Source organism: Cynocephalus volans, chromosome 17, assembly GCF_027409185.1.
Source record: "Cynocephalus volans isolate mCynVol1 chromosome 17, mCynVol1.pri, whole genome shotgun sequence".
NCBI classification, from domain to species: Eukaryota; Metazoa; Chordata; class Mammalia; order Dermoptera; family Cynocephalidae; genus Cynocephalus; species Cynocephalus volans.
This window is the reverse complement of record NC_084476.1, coordinates 6,577,739-6,583,109: the sequence shown is the minus strand read 5'-3', so window position 1 is coordinate 6,583,109 and position 5,371 is coordinate 6,577,739. Positions and strand designations below refer to the sequence as shown.

The following is a 5,371-nucleotide window of genomic DNA, read 5'->3' as shown; positions in this document are numbered from 1 at the left end:
GCCACAGTTTTGCCTTGTCCAGAATGTCCTGTAGTTGGAATCACACAGTCTGCAGCCTTTTCAGACTGGCTTCTTTCACTCAGTACTGTGCATTTAAGATTTTTCATGTCTTTTCATGGCTGTAGCTCAAATAAAACAAATTTCTCTTTTATTTTTTAAAGAGATTTTTACTGGGTGTAGAATTCTGGGTGGATAGGTTTTATGAAAATTATTATTATTATTTAATCATTCCATTGTCTTCTGTCTAGCATGGTTTCTGGCAAGATGTCTGCTTTGTTGCTTTTTTTTTTTTTTACCGTTTGGATATGATATGACAAGGCTGTTTGCTTGCTTGCTTGGATTTGGAATCTGTTAATTTTGGAAAATTCTCCAGGCCTGTGGTGCAGCTGCTGCCTTGGGCGTGTTTTTCTGAGACTTCCCTCAGCAAAGTGCCCTCTCTCCCTCTTCCTGCCTACCATGGCTTCCTGCCTCTTCGTTTACTTCTTTGTTTGGGTGATGCTTCCTGAGAAAAGCAAATGCGGGGTAAAACTTTTCGAGATCTTAGATATTTTTTTTTTTTTTTTTTTTGTCGTTTTTTCGTGACCGGCACTCAGCCAGTGAGTGCACCGGTCAGTCCTATATAGGATCCGAACCCGCAGCGGGAGCGTCGTTGCGCTGCCAGCGCAGCACTCTACCAAGTGCTCCACGGGCTCGGCTTGAGATCTTAGATATTTTAAAAGTCTTTATTTTACACTCAATTTAGTTTGCTCAGATACAGAATTGTAGGTGGGTTTTCTGGTTGTCTATTGTTACAAGTCACCCCCACACTTAGTGGCTTAAAACAACTTATTATCTCTCAATATTAATTATTTATTTATTAATATTTATCATCTCTCAATTATCTATCAATTTATCATTTCGATTTATTATCTTTCTGTGTGTTGACTGGGGTGGCTGCAGTTTCCCCTTGGGGTGTCTCTCATCTGGTTGCAATCAGATAGTGGCTGGGTCTTGGTGACATCTGCAGGCTCAGTAGTACTGCACATCCAGGATGGCTCACTCACATGGCTGGGACTAACGCTATCTGTTGACTGGGAATTCAGCTGGGGCTGTCAACCAGGGTATCTGTAAGCATTCTGGCCATCACCCAAAATGCTTATGGTAGCCTTTTCCTATGACTTGGGATCCCCACAACGTGGTAGCTGAGGCCAAGAGAGTGTCCGTAAGTCTTCCACTCTCATTTCCTGAAGATGACACTGGGGTCTCCATAGAATTTCACACTTCCAGACACCAATCCACCACCCACTTGTGATGCCACATGAAAGCCAAAGTCACAGATCCTGCATGGCCCCTCCAGCCAGCCAGGCAGCTCAGGGGAGAGGTGTGCCTACGTCAGACCAGCAGCCCAGCGGCCCCACCATCTGCAGGTGGCTCAGATGTCACTGCAGCCCAGCAGCCAGGTCTGATGGCCCAGATGGCAACCACTGCATCTGTGTGGCTATGGGCAGATGTCAGGCACACACTGGATCATTCCATCTCTGGGGGCTTCAGTGGAGGAAGTAATGCTGGTCTCAGATACCAGCAGCCTCAGCAGCAGTTTGGTCTTTGCTGCCAAACCAAGATGAGATATTTTTGGGAGTGTTCCCAGAACCAGGGTGACCTCAAGCTTTATGAGGGTTTCAGTGAGGTGCTGAGAGAATACAGATTTGCAAATGGATTTGCCTCATCAAGAAATTTGAATTGCCACTGCCCTGGGGCTCAGCCGGAGTCCTGAGGTATGGAGTCGGGGAAGATGAACCTAGCCACAACCAGGTAAAGAGCACAGCAAAAACACCATTTTCACACAGGTAGCCCACCGTAGCAACTGCAATTGCCATGGCTGCTGCAAAAGTGGCTGGTCTCTATAGCAGCCATCAGAGCCACCATGCAGATGACATGCCAGAATCTCAATTACATTGATACAAGGAGAGGCACCAGCGGTAGACCAAAAAAAAAAAAAAAAAAGAAGAGGTCCTCCTTTTCCACAAAGCACACTCCAGAGTAACAGAAGAAGCATCTGATTTACGATAACAGGGGAGGACTTGATCACACCTGTCTCAGCACTGGACAGATCGTCTAGGCAACAACCAACAGAGGAACAGTGAATCTATCAGGTGGAGAGAACAAACCTATGGCTATTAGTGGGGGAAGGGGGAAGGGGAGAGATTGGATAAGGGGCATAAAGAATAAGTATGATTTGCAACAATGAATATGCTAATAAAAAAGAAAAAAAGAAATTCAAATTGAAGAAATGGAAAATCGGCTCTCAGGACCAAGTTAATTTAGCATAAAAATGTAATTGGTAATGGAAAAACGTAAAACCACCAGTGAAGCTCTCTTCTGCCATTAGTAGCATCCTTGCTTCAGGACTGCAGTGCAAGGGTGTGTTCTCACCACCCCGAGGCCCATCGACATGGTGCACAGCTTGAGGCCGAGCAAATGCTGGTGTGGCCTCCTTACACCAGCCAGTGTGATGTCATTGTTTTTACATTAATTAGAGCAAAGTGACTTTATCCCAAAGAGAGAGCATTCCTAGAGTAAGATGCCAAGGCTTCTCATGACCTGGCCTCAGAAGTCATTTAGGGGACTGGCCGGTTAGCTCAGGTGGGTCGAGCACGGCCTTGTGACATCAACATCAAAGGTTCAGATCCCCGTATCAGCTAGCCACCAAAAAAAAAGTCATTTAGTGTCATTTCTGTCACATTCAAAAGGAACTGGCCACTCCACTTGAAAATTAATTCCCCTGAGACTTTTTTTTTTTTTTTTTTTGGCTGCTGCCCAGAGGGACCCAAGTCCTTGACCTTGGTGTTATAACACTGCGCTCTAACCAGCTGAGCCACTGGCCAGCCCTCTAAATCCTGTCTTTCCCACTTTTCCTCCAATATCGGGCAGATTTCTTCCACTTCTTCCTTCTAACCCTTCTATTGAGTTTTGTTTTGCTTTGTTTTTCTTAATTTATGTCTGCTGTCACGTTTTTAATTCTCAAGAGCTTTCTGTTTTGTTTTATGATGTTCTTTCTTTGCAGCATCTTGTTCTTATTGCATGAATGCCTTTTCTGGGATTATTAAAAAGAGTTTGTTTTTAAAGTTTTCTTCTCCCTGCATCATCTCGATTTCTTCCAAGTTGCTTTTTCCAGTGGTTTGTTTGTTTGTGTCTTTTTCAGGTGAGCTGCTTTCTTCAGATCTATGGTGACAGGACAGATCATTGGCTCTCTGTTGATACTTAAGAGCAGGGGACTGGAAAGATGGTTGAAAACTCTGAGAATGAGAGTGGGGTTTGTTTGACTGCATATTTTCATTGGTGAAATACTGATATTTTTATCTCTTTGGTTTTTCTCTCAGGCTGGCCTTATTCCCTGGAGAGGACTCTTCTAGTCTTCTGCTGGGAGGGTGAAGGCCTGACTGCCAGCTGTAGCCACGGAAATTGTTTAGAGCTTAGACCAACAAAAGATTGTTTTCAGGGAGGAGTATTTTGTCACTGGCGTTGTTTACAATTACTGTCACACGGTGATTTAAAATGGATTAACTTTTACTTGCTTTTATTATTGGCTTTGAGTTCTCCTCAAACCCTGCAGCCCTTGTTGCCTGCACCTGGGCTGGATCACGCCCACCTTCTTGCCCTTGTGTGTCACTTGGTCATCTTCCTCCTTGTATTGAGCTCTGGGGCTGTGTCACTCTCCTGTGTTCGCTTTTGCCTCTGCTTTCGCCTCTACAGCCAGCTCCCTGCTCTAAATTTCCTCTATTTTAAATACTCCAAATGGTTTCTCTTTTCCTGCCTGGATCCTGATCAACGCTGTCACATCTTGCTGCTGCTGTGTCTGCAGACTGTCGCTCATGGTGGACTGCTTCCCGATGTTTTTTGCCTCTAGGGATTGTGAACTCATCTTCAGTGGTGCTTTTTCCATAGGAACCTTGTCAGCTTGGATGGGGATTGTGTCCTACCACAGTAGTTTTATGTTTGCTTTGGATAAATCCCAGAGCTCTTTCCTGGTGCCACTTTTTTTTTTTTTTCCCCCAAAGATGACTGGTAAGGGGATCTTAACCCTTGACTTGGTGTTGTCAGCACCACACTCTCCCAAGTGAGCCACGGGCCGGCCCTCACTTTTTTTTTTTAATGTCAATTTTTACTGTAGGGGTTTCTGGACCACGTGAATAGGCTGCATTTGGACCCCACACCCATGTGAGGAACAGGCCTGTCATTAAACTCCTGGGGAGATTTTATTTCCTTATCCAAATCTCGTCTTCTGCTCACCTCCTCACCCCAGCTCTCCGCTGCACAGACCCCGGCTTCGTCTCCTGTCCACGTCTGGACTTAAAACTCAAGCCCTAGACCCCTGAGACCAGAACCCCCCGAGTACACAGCCCCCAGGCGGGTCCACTGCCTGCCTCCTGGGCGCATCCACTGCTCGCTCTTCATTCTCCTGGGACCTTCCCTCACTAACAGGGAGCTCAGCTATGGATGTAAAAGGCTGGCGAGCTGGTGGGCTTGTCTAGCATCTCCAGGTGTTTGGATTGGGACCTGCCATCAGGTTCTCCAGCCTGGCACATTTCAGGGAACAGAAGTGCCACAAACATTGTTTTAAAATTCAGGAGATTTCCCATGAAAATCTATATTTCTGGCTTCTCCTGAGGGACAAATAGAAAGTTAGACCCAGCCACCATGGTGTGCCGCGGTCCTCGTCGGTCGTAAACACACCCGGCTCCCCCCTGTGGCCCCCGCATGTGGCCCCCGCATGTGGCCCCTGCATGTGGCCCCTGCATGTGGCCCTGGCTCTCCCAGTCGGGCCTGGGCCGCTTCCCTCTCCGTCCCCGGCCCCTGCAGCTCAGCCAGCGCGGCGCAAAGTCTCCACCAGGACGTCCTGCCCTGCGGGGTCCGCGGCGCGCGGGGCCTGGCAGGGCGGGCGAGGGACACCGTTGTGCCCGAGCGCCAGGGCGCGAGGGAGCGACGTGTTGACACAGCCGTCGCCAAACAAGGCGGTCAATTATTAACCGGCCGCGCGGCCGGCACCAGGAAACCCGAGCCGGCGGCGCACGCAGAGCCGGGCCACCGAGGCCGTTGCCACTGGGGCCACCGCCGCCACCGCCGCCACCGCCCCGGCCATGGACGCAGGTGAGCGCCGCGGGCGGCCCGGGGCCCTCGGAGGCCGCTGTGGAAAGTTCAGGAACTTTGACCACGCCCCCCCGGCTCTGGGGCGCCCCCGCGGGACAGCTGGGGAGGGGACAGCCCCCGGGGGGGCGGGGGCAGGTGTCCCGGGCAGCGGCGACGCTTTCTCCACCCGCTCCCGGGCCGCGTCCTGCCGCTGGTGGCTTTGTTCGACCCTCTGGCCAGCCTGGAGTCCTTAGAGCAGGGGCAG

The 5,371-nt window shown here is 49.4% G+C and overlaps 1 pseudogene; it reads left to right on the top strand.

The window, feature by feature from the left end:
• The first annotated feature begins 1,290 nt into the window (after positions 1-1,290).
• On the top strand, positions 1,291-1,753 carry LOC134365522 (coiled-coil-helix-coiled-coil-helix domain-containing protein 2-like; annotated as a pseudogene).
• The last annotated feature ends 3,618 nt before the right edge of the window (positions 1,754-5,371 follow it).